We start from the raw sequence: 22,999 nt of genomic DNA, 5'->3' as shown, positions 1-22,999 counted from the left end.
AGCCAGAGAACAGTGGAACACTTTCTCTAGATTGTAGAATCATTAAATTCATTATATCTTTCAGGGTTTGGCTCCAATGCCATATTTTCAATGAGATCTATTCTGACACCCTTATTTAAAATTGCAGTCCTTCCACTACTCAGAATTTCTCATTCTACCCCTTCCATACTATTTATCTTCTAATATATGATATTATTCACCTTTTTATGTGTGCATTGCTTTCTGTCTGTTTCACTCCACTATAATGTAAGATTTTGGGGTAAGGTACAATATGCCTAGTACCTGGCATTCATAGGTATGCAGCAATTTGTCATTAAAATAATAAACACATGATGATGAGAAGAATATGGAAAATGAGGACCCTCACACATGGCTGGTGGGTGTGTAAATTATACATTGTATAACCTTCAAGGGGAAACTGGATAATATAGATTAAAATTTTGATTTCTCATAATTTCCTATTAAGCTTTTATTTTTCTTTGTTTTAAAGATTTTGTTTTTATGTAATCTCTACACCCAACGCGGGGCTCAAACTCACAACCCCAAGGTCAAGAGTCACACACTCCACTGACTGAGCCAGCCAGGTGCCCCCATTAAAGTTTTCTATTTCTACGTATCTGTCCTATAAAACATAGCACATACACAGAAAGACTTGTACAAGAAAGACTTGCTCTTTTCCCTGCAGTATTCTTTGTAGTGGCTAAAAGTTAAATATATTCCAAATGTTCATAAAAAGGAAAGAACTAAATAAACATTGATATATCTAATTTACATACCACTCAAGAGCATTTTTAAATGAGCCATTACATAAAACAAAACAAAGTCACATATCTAGATATGTTCATATAAAGAAATATAAGTGGATGAAAAAAATTAGGAAGGGCAAAGACCAAACTGTTAAGTGGTTATTTGAGAGGACAGTGAAAGGGTACAGAGAAATGAAGGGATGAGAGGTGTAGGAACACTTCTACAATTTACTACTTGCACATCTTTTCTGTGTTGTCTGACTTTTCTTCAAAGGAGACTTTCCAGACTTACTGGTGTGGCAGATTTTAATCTTATGATTAAAAATAAAACCAAGCAAATTCTCTGTCATGAGAATGTTTTGTAATGAGTGATAAAAATTTTATGACAATAATTATATTGTTTGTATCAGTAATGTTATTATACATAATTATTATAATATTATTATTAGGATTAGTCAAGTTTTTGTTTTTGTAAGGCACTTTGCCACTGAATGTATATGTATTATTTCATTTAATCTTCAAAACCACTCTGGGACAATTGTCATCCTTGTTTATAGATGAGGCCATAGGGGCTTGGAGAGGATAAATAACTTGCCCAAAGTCCCACAGCAGGTATGTGGCAGAACAGGGCAAGGGTCATATGTCAGAATTCTTTTTCTTTTCCAAAGTCCTGCCTCTGGGTTGTTCTAGTTTTAAAGTTGATTGGGGACCAAATCTATATCTTATACAAAATTGTGTTCCTACATATACAGAAAAGCTAAATAGATGTCTGTAGCTTATGACTTGAAAAGCGCATCAGCAATGTTTACCCTATTTTGCTTGTCATATTCTATACGACATGATGAAATGAAGATCTTTTAGAGTGGCACAATTTTGCTCTATTTTAATAATATCATAAAAAGACCAAAAGTTACATCTACACAGGACTGAACTGCCGTTGGCTTTTTTCTCTGAAACTTTGTACTTTTAACCTGTGGTTTCAAAAGTAAATTAAATGTACAAGCTTTAGAATTACACTGAATATTTCTGATATTCTTAGATAAATAAAGAGACTTAGAATTAATGCTTTAATTTTTCTAAGCTATTAAGTTTAGGTCTGTTCGTTCTCATTTCATGCTTCAGTAATAAATTAGATTCTAAACTGTTTATCTTACCTACACCTAGTTGCAATGTGTGGTATTTGGGTTTTTCTTTTCCATTTTAAACATGTGCATTGCTGTAGAAGAGCAATAAAGAAATATTAAAAACATAAATTAAGGCAAACACAAGGCTCTAGAGGATTTTCCAATATTAGATTTGGAAAATTTAAATGAAGAACATGTTTCAGTCTCTGGATAGAACCAAATGATAGAAAAGGAACAGTCAATTTATATTCACCCAGTAGCCTCAAGTTCAGGTACAAATATTTGAGAAGACATTGAATATTGAGTCATCAATGAAGCATTTGATTCCTAAATGCTTTCTTTTTCATTTGCACAACAGAACCAGTGATTATTTCATAAGCATTAGCTCCACATGTTTTCCTTCCAGCACAAAGAGTTTACAGAACTACAATGAGTAAATATGTGTACATTGTTTTCTTGGTATTGGTGATTAGTTTCCACTGTATTTTGGCTTCTCCCCAAGCCCCATGATAGATCTGTTGGCTGGCTGGGATTAGGGATTGCACCTGTGCCTATGGAACATTGCAAAGTAAACCAGTTCTCACAGATTTTCACAAATGACTTGGTCTCATTAGCTAGAAACTAAAAACTAACCTAATTACTTCCCAACAGTATGACTATTCTCACTAGGATAATTTCCTCCTGAAATGAAGGATGCCTTTTTTTTTCCTTTTTTTTTTTGTATATTTTCGTATATTTTTCTCTCACCTAGATGAATGTAAAAAATATATTGACTATAGTTCTCTTTAAACAAACCATACCTTTGTTCTTCTCTGATAAAATAGAGCGACATTTCCCCCAACATATTCTGAATTTATAAGAACCATGAAAAAATATTACATTAAATTTCAGTCTGAATAACGAACCAAATGTATTAAGTTAGGTGCTGTGGGATTAAGGGGGAAATCAGACTTGTCTTCTTTTTTTCTCTTTCACCTCACATTTCGTGGAATAAAAGATAAACAAAATTGAAAGTCAAATTCGACAAATGAAAAAGACAGTTTAGAGTTTTAAAGTATGTGGAAGGGAGGAGAAAAAAGGATAGTTAACTTAAGGGGACTGAAATAATACTAATAATGATTATAATACTAACTCACTATTTTATTATTTTTTAAAGTTTATTTATTTTAAGAGAGAGCGAACAAGAAGGGGGCAGAAGCAGAGAGAGAGGGAAAAAGAGAAAATCCCAGGCAGGCTCCACACTGTCAGTGCAGAGCCCAATGTCGGGCTCAAACTCACAAACTACGAGATCGTGACCTGAGCTGAAGTCAAGAGTCGGATGCTTAACAGGCTGAGCCACCAAGGCACCCAGTAACTCATTATTTTATATTGCATTCCTTTGTTGTAAGAGTGTTTAGCTATGTGCCAAAAGCCTATCAGCCATTTGTCATATTGGTACTTACTTCATATTGCTAATTCTTTTCCAAGTCTCAGAAACAGAAGAAGAATATGAAAAGCCATCTTATAAAGGAGCAACAACAAAAAAATCAAACATTTTCTAAACACAAATTAATTTTTAAAAAAAACAACAGAAATTCATTATTTAATTTTCTAGATTGTGTGTAAAAATGTGGTCAAAAGAAGAATGCATTAAGCATGCATGGAAAGGCTGCTTAAAATATACATCTGTCCCTGTGATGATGCTATGAAAAGAAAACTGGTAGGAGATCTAAACAGGTCAATCTCTCCCCCTGCATATGTGTCCCTATGGTATCATTTTAGGTTGTGATTTGAGGCAAGGCAAAGGCCCTTCCTTCAGTGTCCCTTCAGGTTAGTCCCTGGAATATCTGTAATTAGTATTGTCAATAATCGAAGAAATTTTGCTTTCAGAAATCTTCTGGTAAAATTTTGTCTTCTGTCTTTCCTTGCCCCCTTTTTTTCTTCTTTTATTTCTATCTACAAATGTTTTTTAAGCATTTGCTGTAGGTCAGACCTTTGCTTAGAAACGGGGATAGGAAAACATAGAAAGCCCCTGCATTCAAGTCAGAATACAGAGGGTGAGACATGTAAATAAGTATATGTAGCAAAATTGGATCAGTGGTAAACCAGGTGTGTGTATGTGGTACATTAGGATTTTAAAAGAGAGGGTTTTCTAAAAATGTTCACTTGGGCAATTAACATGTTAAGTCATTTGTAGTGAATTACAGATTAGCTTCCATTGCATAATATTGCAAAAACCTAATGAATCTTGGCAGGAGCTACAAACTATTTTTTGGGAAGCGAGGTAAGGAATGGGTTTGGATAGGTCAAAATCAAAATAAAAAATTATCAGCCTTCCCCACCAAAACAAAACAAAACAAAAAACCCCAAACCATGATTAATGAAGCAAGAGATTTCAGAAAGGTGTTACCAAGTCAAGAAGATGAGAGGATTGCTTGCAGCTGGGAAATAAGAAAAGACTGTCTTCAGAAGGTGTCATTTTGCTCCAGATCTTAGAAACGATTCAGATTTGTAAAACTGAGAAAGATGACTTCCAGGCAGGGAGATTACCAGCAAAACAAACAGAACTGTAAATTACTGTATATGCACAAATAATAACATAGTTCTTCATCAGATTAAAGGATATATAAAGTAGCATAGTAGCGAATACACCTGGAAAGGTTAAAGTGAGATTAAATGGTTTCTGAATATTTGCTCTCTGTTATGGCACTTACCATGTACTCTGATCATACTATTCATTACATTTAATGAAATTATTTGTTTACCTATCATTTTCTTTCTAACCTGGAGAGTTGCTAAAACCTAGGGACTGACTCAGAATTATTAAAATAATATAACACAAAATGTATTTAGTCCCACAAAAATTACTGACCACGATGGGCCAGAAAGTGTTAAGTGCACTAAAAAGGTAGGAGCAGAGGAAAAAAATAGAAAAAAGTCTATGTTGGGAGAATATAGGCAATGGAAAGAAATGATTAAAATACATGTCAAAGGTTGGAGAATTACAATTTTAAATGAGAAAAATTTCACCATGAAGATGACATTTGGACTAAGACTTGAGGGAGAGAGATCCATACGGCTATTAAATAGTCCAGATAAAAGTGGAGAGAGGACAGGGTTAGTAACTTCCAAGATATTTTTGAATAGTTTGAGATAAGTGAAGAGGGATCTCTAGAATTTGAGGCTAAAAAGACATAATAGAGTTCCATACAAAAGACTTTAGATAGAAAGGAGAGAGGAATATTGAGTAGAATAACATCTTTTCAAGAGATTTTTAAAAGTTTTAATTTATGTTGAGAGATAGAGCAGGGGAGGGTCAGAGAGAGAGGGAGACACAGAAGCTGAAGCAGGCTCTAGGCTCTGAGCTGTCAGCACGGAGTCCAACGCGGGGCTTGAATCCATGAACCAGGAGATCATGACCTGAGCTGAAATCAAGAGTCGGACGCTTGACCGACTGAGCTACCCAGGCTCCCCAGAATAATACATTTTCAGACAATAACATCACATCTCAAGTTAGTTGTGACCCCTGAAAGGTACTAGAAATGATAACTGATTTGCTAGCAAAGTCCACTGCTAGTGCCCAAATTATAATCTCTGTAGTACATGTCCACTAAAGGGAGCAGGACCCTTCAAAGAAATAGCTGATGCTGGGTGTGGAAAAGGACATGTACAAGTTAAGCATGGAAACTTTGTCTTTCCAGAAACTGAAGAAGTTAAAATCTATTAGGCTTTTCTCAAAATGGCTCAGCAACCAACTTCAGGAGGTTCCTACTGACAACTATGTGACAATCTTGCTATCCATAAGAATAATAACTTCAATAAACCGAAACACAACAAATATGTTATGTTCATACTGATGAGCATATTGAATTCATATCAATTAAAAAAACCCTCACTGGCTACTTAGAAGTTGTTAGGAATCCAGAGATTATTAGGAAACACATTAATTGTTACCAAACATTTGTAAATAAATGAAAGAACACTGTTTAACTATCTTGTCCTTTTGTACGTCAGGACACAGTTGAGGAAACAGTGTTTCTTTACAGAAGCATTCCTGCTGAAAAATAAACAAGGAGTAGATATAATTCAAATATTACCATTTTGTAGACCCCTAATAAAATATGGGTCTAGGCTATGATTACTAATCGTTTCTAATGTCACAGCAAAAGAGGTAAGTGAAGATTTTATACCTCTTATTGGAGGTACAAACCACCACCTATGAAGTATTCTTGCCAAAATATCAAATCTTTATTATTTCATGCCTCTAGATCCATCTACCAATTTAAGGAAAATTCTGGACAGAAGAGCATGTTAAATCCCACCACAGGAATGCAATTGAAAAACTCCAAAATGTGTGAAACAAAATTGCGAGAAAATGTAAAAAGGAGGGAAGAGAATCAATACACTAGAAGAAACTGAAAAGGCATGTTAACTCAATGCAGTAAGTAGACATTGTATGGATCTTGATTTGAATTGTTAGTCACATATATTTGTATATGGATATATAAATACTTTGTGTATGTTGTGTGTAATATATATGTCATATATACATACAATATATATGTACACATGATAGACATATAAGATACACACACACACATATATACAATATAAGACAATTGAGAAAATTAAGAAAATTTGAGTATTGTTTGGTTATTTAATGACCTCAAGAAATTATCATTTTAAGTGTGATTCTGATATTGTGGTTAAGCCTTTAAAAACACTCCTCAACCATGAGTGAAATATGCTAAAATCTTTATAGATGAAATGATATGAAGTGAGGAATTTGCTATAAAATAATCCAGGGGTGCAGGAGTGAAGAAAAGGGTAGGCATATATATGAAATACACGTGGTCCTCATTGATGACTGCTGTAGTTGGATGATGGGCATTTGGAGGTTTATCAAACTATTCCATTTTTGGTATAGAGTACAGTAAAATCTTGGTTTGTGAGCATAATTCATTCCAGAAACATGCTTGTAATTCAAAGCACTTGCATATCAAGATGAATTTCTCCATAAGAAATAATGGAAACTCAGGTGATTCGTTCCACAAACCCAAAATATTCATATAAAAATGATTACAATTCTGTAATATAATACAAAATAATAAAGAAAATACAAAATATAAAGAAATATAAAGTGCATTAACATGCATCTACCTTTGAAAACCTTCATGGCTGGTGGGAGGGAGACAAAAGAGGGAAGGGTTTCACTTTCACTTATCACTAATGGATGTTGACTATAGTACAATATTAATAAACTTTTGTCGGGGCGCCTGGGTGGCGCAGTCGGTTAAGCGTCCGGCTTCAGCCAGGTCACGATCTCGCGGTCTGTGAGTTTGAGCCCCGCGTCAGGCTCTGGGCTGATGGCTCGGAGCCTGGAGCCTGTTTCCGATTCTGTGTCTCCCTCTCTCTCTGCCCCTTCCCCAGTTCATGCTCTGTCTCTCTCTGTCCCAAAAATAAATAAAAACGTTGAAAAAAAATTAAAAAAAAAAATAAACTCTTGTCGTATACTGTATTTAATGCAACTGGCAATAAGGCAGAAGAAGGGGTCTATATCTGCAGGCGCCTGACCTAGAATGAAGCAAAGCATTCCTGAGCTTACTCTTGCATGAAAAAGCAGAGGAGTGTCCATAGGTGCTTTGAAGTGACAAAAAATACACTAGTGGCAGTTGGGGACACCTTCCAATGTTCTGAAAAATCACTGATTTCTGCCAAACACATGGCCTGAGACCAAATATCCAAGCATTACCCACAATCCTGCAGAGAGAGAGAGAGAGAATGAAAGAGAGGGAGAATAAGAGAGAGAAAGAGAGAGAGAGAGAGAACAACCATCGGCTCAGTTGTGATCATGTGACATTCGGCATCATGTACTACTCGTATTGCAAGACATCATTCATTTATTAAGTTAACCTTTATTAGAAATGTTTGCTCATCTTTTGGAACGCTTGCAAAACAAGTTACTTGCAATCCAAGGTGTCACTGTATTTGAAATTTACTACTATATAAATTTCTCCTCAAAAAGTAAAAAGTATTTCCCTGGCTATTGGACTGAGAATATATTGGGCGATCAGAAGCAGGGAGTGAATTAATTATGATGGTGACTTACACCAGAATGATACTGGTGGGGTAAATGGAAATTGGTTGGATTCTGAATATATTTTTAAAAGAAAAATCAACAGGGTATGGTGGTGTGAAGTATGAAAGAAAGGGAGTGGTCAAGAGTTTGGGGTCGAAAGTGGAAGACTGTAACTAGCGTTTACTAAATTGGGAAAAGCTCCAGAGAAGGTTTCAGGTGTGAGAAAGATGGAGGGTGAAGCCTTGGACACAGCAGGTTTGAGATGCCTATTGAACATCCAGGTAGTCACTTGACTGTATGAGACTGTTATCTCAAGGTAATCAAAGCAGTCCTGTCAGGTCAGCATTAATAACAAAGTTCTTGGGTTGAATCTGTTCATATACTATATGATCCATATCTTTGCACGGATTACCACTCCCCAGAAAGGGCAAGGTCTAGAAAATGACCAACAGTATTATCTACATCTTTCTTTTATATAGTTCTTAAGTAAACTTGCTAACACTCAGCTGTTTGGGAAATTTTGCCTCAAGGTATTTTGACTACAGTGATGGAAATTTTTTGAATAGAAAAAAGCATCAGAGAATAGCAGGATGTTGGATCAGTTAGGAAATTCACATTTATTTCAAAATGTCCCAAATTGCGACCATCTCCATTCCATGTTCATATAAAATGAACATAAAATGTGACCTAATCCTCTTAATCATTATTTTTAATACAATATAACCTTAAATCAAGTAAACATTGGAAGAACTAATAGTTTTCCTGTTAGATATTTCTGTGGACTATCATTTTTCTCTAACATTAAAAACAATGTTACATACACACATTCAGGCAGGTATTTTAAAAATTCCCTGGAGGGGCGCCTGGGTGACTCAGTCGGTTGGGTGTCCGACTTCAGCTCAGGTCATGATCTCACAGTCCATGAGTTCGAGCCCTGTGTCAGATTCTGTGCTGACAGCTCAGAGCCTGGAGCCTGCTTCGGTTCTGTGTCTCCCTCTCTCTCTGCCCCTCCCCTGCTTATGCTCTGTCTCTCTCTGTCTCAAAAATAAATAAAAACACTTAAAAAAATAAAAAAAATAAAAATTCCCTGGAATGATTTTATTTAACATATATTTTCCATGGTGCAAGTACTTAGGACTTATAAAAGTGTTCATGGAATTACCAGATTATTTTCTAAACTGTCATGACAATATATATTCATTGTAGCATACCCATTTGTACACATTATATTCTCGTAGTATCGCAAGTTGACTATAACTTTACCCATCTCAGGTATATTGTTAAAATATGTTTTAGTAATTTTAGATATTAACCCATTGTTTTAGTTACATTTATATGCTTATGTGAAATATAGCTTATTATTAAGTTTCCTCTTGTAAGCTTGATTTATCTCAGATTATCTATTGTAACTTTAGCATTAGCATTATTTTTAACAACTTGCGTGCCCCATTTACATTAATCCTTGTGTGATATTTTTCCAAATTATAAAATTTTAATTGCAGCAAGCAATTAGTTATTGAAAAATGGAGTCATAATTAGCTTTCTTAATCATGTAAAACACAGCCGCACTAAAACAATAAGTATGTTCATATACAACTTGCCATATACTCAACAATTGTAAAATGTTAAATATAACATCTACTCTCTCATAGGTTAAGTGAGTTTAACCCAACAATCACAACTATGATGATGATGGCCAAAACTAATGGAAGACTTATTAGGTGTAAATATCTTTCATGTAGTGAAACTCAATCTTACAACAACCCTCTTTAGTTAGGTATTCTTCTGACTAAGCACGTCAAGGTTCTCAGGAACTGAAGATTGCTCATTAGATTCTGTGGATGCATAAGCACTTAAAGAATAATTAGACAATGCAAAAATCATTTTCTTTAGAGGAAAATGTTAAAAGGATTCTTTAGCTAGTCAGTCTTTTGTACATGAAGAAAGAAAGCAGAATTTGAACTGCAGGAATCTTGTTCTTTTCATGTTAGGAAGTACTGGCTTTGAAGAAGCTCCACCCCTCGCTCCCATTTCACTGCTTCCCACAGGAATTTCTCCAGTGTCTTCATTTACTGATGCATTACTTCATACTGATGATGTGCAGTTGACAGAGGAGTTAGATACAATCGAAATCAGAATCTTGGAAAGACTTTGAGGTCAGCCATTTACCATGTAAAATATTCTCAAGGAGGTTCTTTAGTTTCTGTTTATAAACAAAGCTAGCATGCTGGAGACTGCTCTCACTTAACAATTCTCTTTCTCTGGCTTATCTGGAATGGAAAGTACTGACCTCGAAATGACTGCCACTGAACAATGAAAGGAAAAGAAAGAGAAAAGAAGATTTGGATCTCTTGATGTCACTGGGAGTGAATGTGAAATGCACATTTTTAACTAGGACCTTGGCAAACTTATCAGATAAGTGAACTCCTTTAATAAAATAGCTCTCTAAAGCTCCAACTACTTTACATAGATAAAATTGCTTAAGACCTCTTTTTATTTGTATCATTTGCCAAATACCGTGATCCAAAGTCAGAGGCTTATAAAATATATTCTTTATTTGAAACTGAAGTTCATGCTCTTTCTTTCCTTTGGCTGAGAACATGCTGGATATTTGTGCAGTAAGTGGAATTAATTATTATTGTTCAAGTACTGTTGGCATATCCTGTGATGTACATGACTTCATTGAGGAGATACAGTTCTCATCCTGGATACATTTTACTCTGTGTTAGACAAAATGACAATACACTTTGAACAGGTCCTGATGGTATTTTTATACGACAGTGTGGTATGAGATTGTCATTTGATGTGGTTTATGCCCATAGTTTCCTTTGCTAAACAAATAGTGGGTGGTGTTCTGGAGACATACATTGTGTGGAGAGTATGGAAGAGTTAAAAGACAGTGTCTGAACTTCACATGGGAAGATACTAGGTCACAGGTGATACAACCAAGAATATGTGAAAAAAAACAATTGACCAAAGTGAAAAGGAAGGAACAAAGTGGGTTTGGGAGGGGGAGAAAAAAAGGTAGTTTTCTTACAGGATGATGAGGCAAGAAAAATCTAATTCAGAAGATGTTTAGTTTTGAGAAAACCAAATGGCAAAACATGTGAAAGTGTTTGGAAGTTTTGACTTTGGCAGAACTTCAGATGCAGTTGGTTAAACACTGTGTCCTAAAGCTTGTACTTTTCCTAAGCAACACTGAACAGCCATATGCTTCAGATTTCCTTACGTGCATTCAGCTGCCTCATTCTCAACTTAATTGCTTTTGCCCATTGCATAAAATATCTCCATTCAAGAGTGCTACGCATTTTACACGGTTCTCATAATTTTTTAAAAATTTAATTTCCATGATGGATATTGAAAAATTATTTTAAAAATTTAGTTATTTTGATGAAAACAATGTGTGCTTAGTTAGAAAGTCAAAAGAAGAAAGGCCGGCCTTGAAACTCAGAAGTCCCATCACTAATGGCCACCCCCAGATACGGTAAAGAATAATTTTTGAAAGCAATGAAATCACAACGCTCATCCAGATATAAAATGAACATATATCAAAAATATTATTTAACTCATTAAGGTTGGGGGGCGCCTGGCTGGCTCAGTTGGAAGAGCATGCAACTCTTGATCCTCAGTTTGAGCCCCACCGTAGGGGGGTAGAAATTATTTAAATAAATAAAACTTTAAAACTCATTAACTAATGAAGAAGCCAGTGTAAAGAACAGTCTCCCAAACCAGACAAATACACAAGACCTCAGAAATAATTTGCATTACTATGTTTCCTGCAAATTACTTCCATCTCTACAAAGTGGTATGATACGTAAAAGACAATGAAAGACACAAACCCTACAGGATCTTATAACCCAGAATAATATGTTGCAAACGAGTCAAGAATTCTCTGTTGAACTCCCCTGGTTATTTTTGGTCTATTACAAAGGCTTTCACAATATTCCCTTACAGAGACTAGAACTTCCAACACTCAAAGTTTAGTATTTACTTCCATATTTTATTTAAGTAATTTATTTATTTTTAAGTTATTTAATTAATTTGTTTATTTTGAGAAGGAGAGAGACAGCAGGGGAGGGGCAGAGAGAGAGAGGGAAAGAGAGAATCCCAAGCAGGCTCCGCACACTGTTAGCGCAGACCCCGATGCAGGGCTCGAACTCACACAGTGAGATCATGACCTGAGCCGAAATCGGGAGGCAGAAGCTTAACTAACTAAACCAGCCAGGTACCCCATTTCCATACTTTAAAATACCGTAAACAGTTCTTCCACAATTGCTCAAGTTTAGATACTAGTTTTTGACTTCTTTCTATTGACAATGAGGATTTAACTCTCTTCTATTACTCTTCACACATACACTTATTTGCCTGCCCCAATAATTCCATTAAAGACTTAACTCATTTTATTAAATTTATATTCATTAGGAGAATGCAAGTACTGCTCATTGCTGAGCTAAGGAGTAGAATGTGAGTGATTCCCTTTCTTGTGCTTTTGCTGTTGTTGTCACCTATAGTTCATTGTTGCTGCTACTGCTCCTTCATTTTCTTCCCCCCCCCCTTCTCCTCCTCCTTTCTTTCATTTGCTTAGCTTTCTTTGCATATCTGACTGAATCTTCTCAAACCTTCACTTTTAATTCTTAATTTTCCACCTGGTCAAACTCGCCAGGTAATCTAAGCATCCCATTTATGTATCTCTTTCCCCCTCCTTCTCATTTTACTTCTTCCCTTATTATTCTTTTTTGTTCTGATCCATTCCTCCTGGAGGCCCCCATCTTTCTGCCATATTTTTTTGGCTGATGGCTCTTCAGGCTGCTATACTACTGTCATTCTGGGACTTCTCTTTGCAGAATACCTAGAAATTCCCTTTACCTATTTCCTCTGCTGGGTTTTTCATTTCCTGGGTCCCATGACTTTCTCTATATTTATTTACACTTCTACTTGATGGAGCCCATTCTCCATTAAATTCCCAACTGAGACCTTGTACTTCTGAAGGCAATAATTAATCTATCCTTATATTTGATTGATAGTTTAGCTGAATATAGATGTCTAGGTTTTAAAATCACTTTCTTTAATAATTTTAAGGCATTGCTCTAGTATCTTCTAGATATATTGTAGCTCTCAGGAGAACTGGTTCTATTCTTATTCTCTTCAATTTGTTTCAATATTTCACAAAGTTGTGCCTTGGAATGGGTGGTTTTCTCATTCAATACCTGAGCACATAGTGTTCTTTTATTCTGCAAATACATACCTCTTCAGTTCTAGGAAATAATCTTGTGTTTTCACCCCTCTATTTCTATTTTTCTTGTTCTTTGGAATTGCTGCTATTCAGATGTAGGATGTCATGGATCGTGCTCTAAGTTTCTTATTTTCTCTCTGCCATTTTAATTGTGTTCCTCAACTCACTTGCCAAACTTTTATTTACTTTCAAAAATTTTGCCATAGTGATTTTAATCCAAGTACTCTCTTCCTGGTTTTGCCATGATTTTTCTGTAGCACTCTCTTCTTTCCTTTTTATAAATGCAATAGCATACCTACCAAGCAACATTAGTTATCATATCGACTCTTTCTTCTGTTATTTACTCTTTCTTTTTGGTTATTTGGTTGTAACTGTTTTATTCTATCTCTTCAATGGTGGAAACTTTCCTCAAATGTATGCTGGCCTTGGGCTGCATTTCATATTTAGGACTAAGAAATGACAATCCTGATGAGAAGCTCTGTGTGCATTGAATGAATGAATATTGTTTAGGTTCCATGAGGTCAGAGATGGTGTCTTATTTCTAGAAACTCAACCACTTAGCACAGTGCCTGGTAAGTGTTTGTCTCTGACACAAATAAAAGAGTTCTCCTTAGAGGACAGAAAAAAATAATAAAGAGAAAAAATAAAAACAAAGGACATATGGGCTCAGGTAGCCAGCATCATTTCTTTCTGTTTAGAAAAGAGCTTTGAAACTGATAGAAAATAAAAATGTTAAATAAACTCTGCCAGCCATGAATCCTGAAGATTATGCACACCAAAAAAATTATAGTGAATAAAATTTTTTCCAAGATGCCCTTCATGTCATTTCTCCTTGTAAGTCCTGCCATTGATTATAGTTGTGTGATACTCCTACACCTTCCTTTTCCTCCTCAAAACTTTACCTCATGAAAGAGAGATTAATCTCCCGTAACTTCCCATTTTGGTTTGCCCACTTATTTTAGGTTAGTTATACTTTAACATTTAATGCTTCTTCTGGAACTAAAGGCTCTGCTGTTAGCTGAGGAATTAGAAACATTTAGGGAACTGGTGAGATGAACATTTGGAAGAGTATGGGGTCCCCTCAGGTCCCTGACATCATCTTGGGTAATGTGGTGCTTCCTTTGCCTACATGGAAGACTGATGATACATGGAGACATAAACTTTCCACAGTGATCTTTGAGGCAGAAAGGAGCCAGTCTTGCCCATGCTGATAGCACATTTCAGAACTGGTCTTTTAGAAAAATGCTTTTCAAAATGTATTTGAAATTGTTCCCCTGCTTAACATCACATATCCATAAACTTCTTGGAGAGAAGATTTCAGAAAATTAATTTCAAAAAATTAACCCATAAAAGACTGGAAATGAGCTGGCCCTTTAGCCCAAGTATTCTAGAAATACACTTACTGAGCAGGTGGGTTTTTGGAAAAGGAAGATAGTAAGATTTGTTCATCTATTCATGACAGGGCCAAAGAGAATAAACATAAATAGATATATTCTTACAGGGGAATAATTAGGAAGGTCAAAAGAACACTGAACAGAACGTATTTGTTCTGAAGATAACAAGCAAAATTTCTCAGGGAAATGGTAAAACTTCATTTCCTGAGAAAATGTAAAATGATTCTAAAGAATGCACTGGAAACTGTACAGTAATAAGTAATATTTAAGGTTAAAGAAAACAAAATTTATTCACTCATTTTCCTCTTATGCTTATGATTTGATATCACAACTTGAGTGCTTTATCCTGATAGCCACTCTATCACTGTGCTTCTAGACCCTTCCCTTGGGTGACTTCCATCATGTGAAGGATGAGAAGGGGAGCAGGTATGGAGGAAGGACCGTGGTGAGTGGGACTAAGGAAACCTAACTTGTTTAGTAGTTCTCTTCCACCACAGGTAATTCAAAATAGAAGAATTATGTATTTTGCATTCAGAACCCCATCTGTCTTGCCCTCCATTTCATAGTGAATACAAATCTGAGACTGTTAATATGTAATTCCAAGCAAATGTTTGTTTGTTTGTTTGTTTGTTTGTTTGTTTGTTTGTTTGTTTTTAAGTACCGTTCATGCTAGCCGGGATCCCAACATGGGCCTGAACTCATGACACTGAGATTAAGACCTGAGCTGAAATCAAGACCTGAGCTGACATAGAGAATTGGATGTTTAACCAACTGAGTCATGCAGGCACCCCCCAGACAAATATTTAGAAGTGGTTGCATTTGTAGAATTGTTGAAAGTATCTTGTTGTTCAGTAGAAACAAGCCCCAGAGAGAAGTGTTACAAAAGTCATCACAAAGAAGCCTTGGTAGTATAATTACTAAATTATTATCCATCAGAGCAGTGAGCATCATGTCACACATCTCCTGAAACTTGTCATGAGGTCTCAGTTTTCTCCTTCTTTATAAGTCTTTATTCTAGCTTCACAAATACTTGAATCTTGTTCAGAAAACAAGTCTCATTCTGCAAAAATTTTTTTTTCCTTTTGCTTTTTCCTGGAAAGAGGAAGCTCTTTGGGTTTCCACAGTAGTGGTCCTCTCCTCTTGTCTTACATGCTCTTTTGCACATGTTCTTTAGTTATTCTGTTTATTCATTCTTTTAGCTTGAGGGAGAGCATGCAGCAGAGATAGCAGAAGGAGACAAGTATTGTTGGCTGCCTAATGGCTTAGCATCAGCTGCATTTCATTAGAGATCAGTACATGTCCTTGTCCAAATATTTTACAGAAGATCTATTAACTTCAAAGTACACCAGGAGCAAGTGTTTTCTCTATGTTTGATATGAGCACTCATGCAGTGGCCCCAGCTTATCCATACTGAAGGTATGCCGTTGCTTAAATGATGGACCCTAGCTTTATGAATACTATTCTAAGAGTTTTATGCTGTCCTATATCACAGACTCAGTTATCAAGAAGAGAGACAGAAACGAACCAGGATCCCAATGCTGGAAAGTCAGGGAAGTATCCATTGAGAAAATGGCGTGAAATAGCATTTGAAAGATGATGAGACATTTGCCAGGCAGAAAGCATAGGCTGAGTCTATCCTGGGCCAAGGAAGTGGTGTGAGAAAAGCAGGGAGAGGGGGAGCCTGGGTAGCTCAGTTGGTTAAGCATCCTACTCTTGATTTTTGGTTCAGGTCATGATATCACGGTTCATCAGTTCCAGCCCCACGTCAGACTCCACACTGGACACGCTTCTTTCTTGCCTGCTTGAGATTCTTTCTTTCTCCCTCTCCCTGCATCTTCCTGGCTCAAGCTTGTGCTATCTATCTCAAATATAAGTAAATAAACCTAAAAAGAAGATTTAAAAAATGAAGAAGAAAAGCAGGGAGGTAAGAAACAGCCTGAAACATTGAAGGAAATGAAATCAGTCTGATGAAGCTAGAGAGCAGAGTGGCAGAGGCAGTTGACAAGAAAAGAGGCAAAGGAACTAAATGAGGGCCAGATCATGCAGTTCTATATAGTCTTGAAGAACTATGGTATGTCAAAACACTGAAACACTTCCAACTGGCAAGCATATATATCACATATTATATATATGTAATTTATGTAGAGTTTATAATAAAGGATTTAGCTTATTAGAAAATAAATTTGAGGGGCGCGGAGTGGCTAAGTGGGTTGATCATCCGACTCTTGATCTCAACTTAGGTCATGATCTCCCGGTGTGTGGGTTCAAGTCCCACATTGGGCTCTGCACTGACAGCATGGATCCTGCTTGGGATTCTGTCTCTCTCTTTCTCTGTCTCTCTCTCTTTCTCTCAAAATGGATAAACTAAGAAAAAATAGAAAATAAATTGGAATTTAAACATTTTTTAGTTTGTATTGATTTATATGTTAACTTGTAGAACCATAAGATTTGCTAAATATTTTTAATACCCCCTGTGCTTAGCCATACCCAGAGTAGGGTGGCTGAGCCTCTATCATGCCACCTTCTTTTCTTCTATGCACACTGGTAACCCCTTCAATCTTTTTTAGAGTAGGTTGCAAAGAAAAGAAATAATCTTCCACAGAGCCTTTTTAACCCCCAGTCTCCCTTCCCACCCCCTAACTTGCTTCCTTAGGACAAGCATGTGTAACTCTGTTCTTAAGTAAGAAAGCAAATACTCAGCCATAAAGAGGGATTTGTGCATAGTTGTTAAACTATATAAAATTGTTTCATGTCTTTACCTTAATGAACTAAAACACTTCATTCCATCATATCATAAATAATCACCACATGGGGTTATGTATACAGAACAGACTATTTGAGATAAATGTGCACATGCTGATAAATATTTAGGACTAATGGAAAATAATTTGTTCCCTTATTTCAGAGCAGACTAACCTTTACTGAAGATCTATTGTGGACCAGGAACTACATGAGACATTTTACCTTTAATATCTTATTTAATATTTGTCTAATACTAACACCCAGATACTATTTTTTAGATCTAACTTCTGTACCTGGGCTCCTTTCTTTTGATCTGTCCCACATCCTCCACTTAATTTTGGCTTTTTCCAATGCCCTCTCAGCCCACAGAGACTGATGTGTAAGAACGTTATGTATTCAAACTCACCCAAATCCCCAAGGAGAAACTGGCACTTCTCAAATGCAAAATGCACTGTTTTACTTATATTTTCTCACATTTAATGATTGTTTTCATTGCTAGCTGTTGACTTCTCACTTACTTTTGAATGGCCTGGTCTTTTTTTCCTTCATGTGGTTCTGATGAACACATTAGGGTTTGTTGGTTAACACATTTCCACTAGGGTTTGTTAACCGGGGAGAAGGCTGTTGTCTTCATGTGGTTTGTCTCAGTGTGTGTGTGCGTGTGTGTGTGTGTGTACCGCACATGTCTCATGTTCCCTTCTTGATTGTAAGCTAGAAAACAGGACTTCTGTGCTTTAAATGGTGCATAACTGATAGGATAATCCAAAAGCACAGTATTAGTATTGTTACCATTGCTCTACTATTAAGCAGCTATGTGTTTGTTAGTATGTCCCCAAACCTTCTTTAGCGTATTTCCTTATGTGTATAAGGTGTTATTCCCCCTAATTTCCCTCCAGCAGGAAAGCCCGATCCTTTACCATAAAACTGTCTTGCCAAAAGACCTTTATGAACATCATCAAAGTGGAAGGTTTAACTACCAACTCACAAAGATGGTGGTTACATATTAGACTTTTCTATTATTTAAATGTTTCTTTTAAGAGGATCTTATTTTCTGAACTCATGATTAGTTCCCCCTTGCACGTTGTGGTTAAAGGACCATAGTTTTAGTTTTGCCTGGCTAATAAGCAGGTGACTTACAGGGCTTGGGCTAACTAATAAGCACAAAATAAAGTTGCTGGTGTGGAAAAAAACAAAGCAAAAAACTGTTTCTCCTTGATTTCCTCTCATAATCCTCCTAAGAAAAATTTCAATCTCCAGACAGACGGGTATAAAGAAAGAACTTTTGTCAAGACAAAAACACCTGCCCTGAAACTAGCTGAACAGATTGTGCAATTCTACTCTGTGACAGCTGCGAGAAAGAGGCTTGGAAACTGCTAATTCAATCAAGAACTGTTTAATGCAATTTGACAGATTTCCAATATAAATCGGGCTATGTTACTACTGGGGGGGGGAAGGGGGGGAAATCTCCAGCACAGAAACTCATAGCTTGAGAAGAAGCAGCAGGAGACTGAAAATTTTGCTGGAGCTCCTGATGAAACTGAGAGTTAATAGATTGGGTTTCCATCCAAAGCAAATCTACAATGCATTGGATGAGAGTATTTACAAAAGTATCTGATGAGGAGAACCAAGAACTGCTCTGACATTCAGAGGCAATTCAATGATAAACTGAAAATTGTACTCAACAGTTAAGACCACATATTTATCTTCTTCAGAGTTCCAGGCCCCAAACCAAAAAAGTAAACGTTGGATTTAGGAAATATAAGATCATAAAACACTGGAGAAGTCATGACCCATGAACTGGGATGAAGATAGAAACATAAATGAAAAAATTGTCTGTTTCTATTCAAAAATAAAGTGTATCTCAGACTTGTAGGTAGAAGAGAATTGAACTGTCTCTCTTCCGGTGATTAGCAAATACTTTAACTCAGGAACCGCAAATTCAAAGGCCAAATTGATATAAGCAAATGTGATGGGCCAAGTATAGAAGTGATAGGGTCTGAGATGGACCTTATAGCACAAACTTTGTCTCCAAGGGGCAGCCATTACTTAGTTCTAGCTGGTCAACATTAAGGCTATCTCTGGCTCCAGTATGCCAGAGCTCTTGAATTTAGAGGGAAATCAGGAACTCACAACTTTTTTGTGAAACATTCAAATTTTAACTGTTGGCTTAAATTTAAAATAAAACAAAAACACTTTCTCAGTCAAAGCAAGCACATCTGTGGACCTATAATTACTGACTGCTCCAACTTCTATGTTCTTCTGGACCTCATTCGTGAGGGACAGCACCTGCTTCACATGACTCTTTGCAAGAGAAATTTCTAGACTTAAAATTGTTGGGTCGAAGTTTGCATGTTTTAATACTTTTGAGGTTTAATGTAATAATGCTTCAGAAATTGTGAAAGAATATATAATCGTACAAGCAGCATATAGGGTAATGACGCTCTATACTTTGAACAGTACTGGATATAATTGGTCATACATTTTTCAATAAACTTATTAACTTTAAAATTAAATGCATCATTATTTCTAGTTATAAATATAAGACATATGTAAAAGAATAATCATTGAAATATAGGAAATTAGATGAGGAAACATTAAAATCTCTCATCCTTCCAAATAGCTCTCTTCAGATGGACACATACAACATTTTATATAAAGTAGATCATTTTGTAAATACTATTTGTTACCTGTTTCTTTCACTTAACAATATGTCAGAGAGTTATTTTTCCATCACTTCTAAATTAGATATACCTTAATTTTTTAAATATTTATTTATTTATTTTGAGAGAGAGAGAGAAAGAGTTTGAGAAGGGGAGGGGCAGAGGGAGAGGGAGAGAAAGAATCCCTAACAGGCTCTTAACTGCCAGCACAGAGCCCGATGCAGGGCTTGAACTCATAAACTGAGAGATCATGACCTGAGCCAAAATCAAGAGTCAGATGCTCAACCGACTGAGCCACCCTGGCACCCCTTAATGAGCTTCATAGAATTTGAGGATGAATAAAATTAATTAAGTTAATATAAAATTTAATTTAATTTAAAAATATAAAAATAGCTCTTTCTTTAAGCAGTCACTCTGGACATTACACTTGCTTGCAACATTTTATTATTAAAAACAACTCAACAATGAACATCCATATGCCATACATATTTAATCACTTGGCAATTATCTCTTCAGAATTTTGTCTTCAGTCATTGTGTTCACATATTTGATTTTCATGAATATTGCCAAATTATTTTTCAAAATTTGTATTAGCCTTGCTAATAACAGGGTAGGGTATACTTCCCATTTGTAGTTTTATCTTTTTTTTTTTTTTTTTTTTGGTCTATCTGGTAGATGGAACTTGATAATCAATTTTGTGTTTATTTTTCTCTATTAGTGAAGTTGATTTTTTTTTTAAAAAATTTTTAATGTTTATTCATTTTTGAGACAGAGAGAGACAGAGCATGAATGGGGGACGGTCAGAGAGAGGGAAACACAGAATCTGAAGCAGGCTGCAGGCTCCAAGCTGTCAGCACAGAGCCTGACGCACGGCTCGAACTCACGGACTGTGAGATAATGACCTGAGCCGAAGTCAGATGCTTAACCGACTGAGACACCCAGGCGCCCCGTGAAGTTGATTTTTTAATATAATATTAAAATTACATTTCTTGTGAATTGCCTGTGTCTTCTGAGTTCTCTTTTCTATTGATTTATAAAAGCTCTTTGCTTATTAGTTCAATCAATTCTTTGTCAGATGTGCTGCAAATATTATTTTCTCCTAATTTAGAATTTGTCTTCTATTTTGTTAAAGATGTATTTTTGCCATAAAGAAGTTTAAATCTTATTTATTTACTTTGTAATTAAGTCCACCAAAGTTCTTGTGCTTTATGACTTTAATGATATATTAGAAAGACCTTTTTCATCTAGTCTTGTTTCTAAAACATATACTTTTCCTACAATTCTTATTTTAGTTTTTACATTTAAACTCATTGCTTTTTATATTTAAACTCCGCTCTGTTGCTTATCTAATTCATATCTCTTGCAGTACCACACAATTTTCATTGCTAAGTTTATAAGTAAAGACAGAGAGAACTAAACATTTCTCACTTTTTCAAAATCTCCTGACTTCTCACAAATGTATACTTCTAGGTGAACTACAGAAACACTTTCTTCAGGGAAAAAAGGTTCCTTTAATATTTTCACTTAACAGATTAATTCAAAAAATCATATCTTTACAGTGTTGAATCTTCCTTGCCAAGAATAAGTTATATGTCTCCATTATAGAAATATTTATGCCTCTTGATAGATTTTAGTCATTTTCTTTATAAGGTTTGTCTATGTTTTTATATGCATTTTCTGGGTGCGTTATTTTGCTTTTTGTAAATGGCATTTTTTTACAATTGCCATTAAAATGTTTTACTGAATATTTTCAGATAAAAAGAAAGTAACATATTTTTGAATATTAATTGTGTTATTCATTACCTTATTAAACTATCCTAGATTTTCCTGGTATTCAATAATATCATACCATATGGATATAATTATAATTATGCTCCATTCTACTATATTTAAAACTTTAATTTTATGCTTGTATTTTTTAGGAGAGAACTGTTAAACACCTTGTTCTGAATCTTCATTTTAAATCATGCTTGCACAAATTAAATGGTTTCACATACATATTCTTTTTTGAGCCTAAATGAATCAACAGATGTTATAATTGATATATAACCATACAAATGACTTCCAAATATATAGAAAGGGATTTCAATCATGTTGACTATTTACATTAAAATTTTGTAATGTTAATTATATTTATCATTTATGATCCAGTAATTAGTTATTAATTTAGAAAAGAAAGAATGACAGAAAGAAAGAAAAGACAGACATATTCTTACACATACATACGTGCATACATACACACATACATATATACATACTGAGTTCCCTTGGTACTCTGTTTCTTCAGAAATATCATTCAAATTGCTCTTCTCAGTCATGTAAGAGTAAAATGATAAAATTACCTTTGTTTAATAAAAAGGAAGTAGACAGCTGCCTCCCTGTTTTCTCCTCCCTAGAGTGTCTAGTTGTGAAAATAATAAGCCCCAAAAGAGGTTTGAACTTGCGATTTTACTGTGCAAGTTCATGGGCCTTTCAGATCTTTGGAACTGTGAACACATACTTCCAAAATTAATGTATGATTTTATCGTGGGTCTCACAGGAGACAATACAAGGTACATCTACTTATCTCTGAAGGAGATAAAAGAAGCTTCTGTTGGGGCACCTGGGGTGGTTCAGTCGGTTGAGCGCCCAACTTCCGGGCAGGTCACCATCTCAAAACTTGTAAGTTCAAGCCCCACATCAGGCTCTGTACTAACAGCTCGGAGCCTGAAGACTACTTCAGATTCTTCATCTCTCTCTCTCTCTTCCCCTCCCCTTGTCACTCTCTCTCTCTCTCTCTCAATCAGTCAATCAATAAACATTAAAAAAAAGTGGGGGGAGAGGGGGCACCTGGGTGGCTCAGTCTGTTAAGCATCCTGCTTCAGCTCAGGTCATGATCTCCTGGTCCAATATCCACGGGTTTAAGCCCTGCGTTGGGCTCTGTGCTGACAGCTCAGAGACTGAAACCTGTTTCTGATTCTGTGTCTCCCTATCTCTCTGCCCTTCTCCTGCTCACATTCTGTCTGTCTCTCTCTCAAAAATAAACATTAAAAAAGAAAAGAA

Source organism: Felis catus, chromosome B4 (assembly GCF_018350175.1).
Source record: "Felis catus isolate Fca126 chromosome B4, F.catus_Fca126_mat1.0, whole genome shotgun sequence".
NCBI classification, from domain to species: Eukaryota; Metazoa; Chordata; class Mammalia; order Carnivora; family Felidae; genus Felis; species Felis catus.
This window is presented reverse-complemented; position numbering follows the sequence as displayed.